Here is a 1983-nt window from a genome sequence, read left to right on the forward strand (position 1 = left end):
TAGAAGATCATTCTTAATTCTCAAGTCCACCCACTGAGTTTAAACAGGGCTACTCACAATGAGAAGGGCTGGCAGCACCATGCACTGAAACGAAGGAGAAGATATTCACTAGAGTGTTTAATTCTGTTCCTTAAGTCAAATCAGTACACGCCATAGGAGAGAAATACAGCTACTGCACAGGCCCTCACCAAACCAGCCCTTCCCTAAATGCAACGACAGCCCTAAAGAAACACACGTATTTCAGAAAGATCATCTCACCAACAGCATTCAAAACACAGCTGATCTGCTAAGCCAAGCCTGTATTACAGACAGTAAACAGGCCCAATCCTGTTAGCTGAAGAAAACACAGTAATTCCAACGTTGGATTAGTCACTCTGATAACCCCTCAGTAGGCATTACTCACAGCAGCAAAGACCGTGCCCAGAAAGCATACAGGCAGGTAGGAAGGAGCAGCGACTGCCTGTGGAGATCCAACCCTGCCTATGCAGCTCAGCATGTGTGCAAACGGAGCAGGCACAGGCTGAAAGGCCGAATATTTATTTTTTAATATTGTTTTGAGTTCATGTCTTAAGGCATTACCATTTCACATTGAAATAGTGAAATATGTATGCCTCGTTTCTCCAATGGTTTCTAAATTGACACATTGCATGGAAACAGCAGAACGAAGCTGTAAACTCGCGGCTGACCTCTTCAGTTTTTGGTCACACATCCTCTGGTTAATATTTGCCACGAGGTAAATAATTCTTTTCTGAAATACATTTCTCTCCCCTGCTACACGCACTGATGGATTCAGCTCCCGCCACCACTTGTCTGCTTGTCTCAATGGAGCCCTGTGAACTTTTGCTCTCCTTTAAAAATGAAGCACGGCCTATCTGAAAACGCAGATGTACTCTGGTAGCTACAGAGCACTGACTCAAACACGGCATTCCAAAATCCCAGCGCTCAGCTCCAGCCCTTCTGCAGCACGGCCCTCCTCTGATTTCAGCAGTAGCACACTTGTCTGGTCCAAAGCAGCATTCAGTGGGGAGATATGCACTGCATCCCCCTCCTCCGCTGTGAAAGCTTCTTTAATTGCACCGATGATGGAGCGCCGCTCTCCAAAAATATTAAAGCAATGCCAACAGATCTGGTAATTACTAATTGGTCTCTATGGTAAAGTATTGCGCAAGAAAGAAATACTCTCATTTTCAGTATAATGGGAAACTCTGCCCCCTAATTACATGAAAATTGAAAGCTATGTCTGTAAGACACCTTCTGAGTGTGCTGTCCTCCTGCTCCTTAATGCAGCACTACACCAAAAGGCGATGAGTTGCACTCTAGAAGGATCCTGCAACTCTGAATGAAGGTGACTGAACCTGGCACAGCCCTTACAAAAACACACAGCATATGGTTTAGAAAGAGATGGCCCCGTACCAATGCAAGCAAGAACTCATTCATTTCTCTCCATGTTTGCTCCTCAGAGCGATGCGGGTTTCCCTTGGGCACATCAAAGGCGTCGGGTTTATCCTCTCACAACTAAGGCACGAAATCACCAGGAGCAAAGTGCATCCAGTGAAACCAACGATAAGCCAGCCGGCAATCCTGTGCTGCTCCGTCTGATTTACTGCTGCAACGATCTGTTTGAACTGCACGTTCTCACTACACCCATTTGCATGCCTAATGATGCAGAAAATAACCCCGCGCTATTTTCTTTTGGGGAAAGTGTGTTTGTCAGGGTGAGCTCCACGCACAGGTTCCTGCTCAAAATCAGTGCGGACAGTTTATTTTCCTTTTAATAAAGCCCAGCACTTGAAGAGACATTACTTCATTCATAAATATTGTTTCAAATATTTTAAATACCTCTAGGACAGTAGTTTAAAGATAACAGAGCAATGCAAGAACAACAGCACCCTTACGGAAATTCTTCTCCGCCGAGAGACGGAGAGCTCTGAAAGCACTGAGGGTCACCGGGTCCCCCTCCACCCCGAACCCCACGAAGTTTGA

This window comes from Meleagris gallopavo, chromosome 16, assembly GCF_000146605.3.
Source record: "Meleagris gallopavo isolate NT-WF06-2002-E0010 breed Aviagen turkey brand Nicholas breeding stock chromosome 16, Turkey_5.1, whole genome shotgun sequence".
Lineage (NCBI taxonomy): Eukaryota > Metazoa > Chordata > Aves > Galliformes > Phasianidae > Meleagris > Meleagris gallopavo.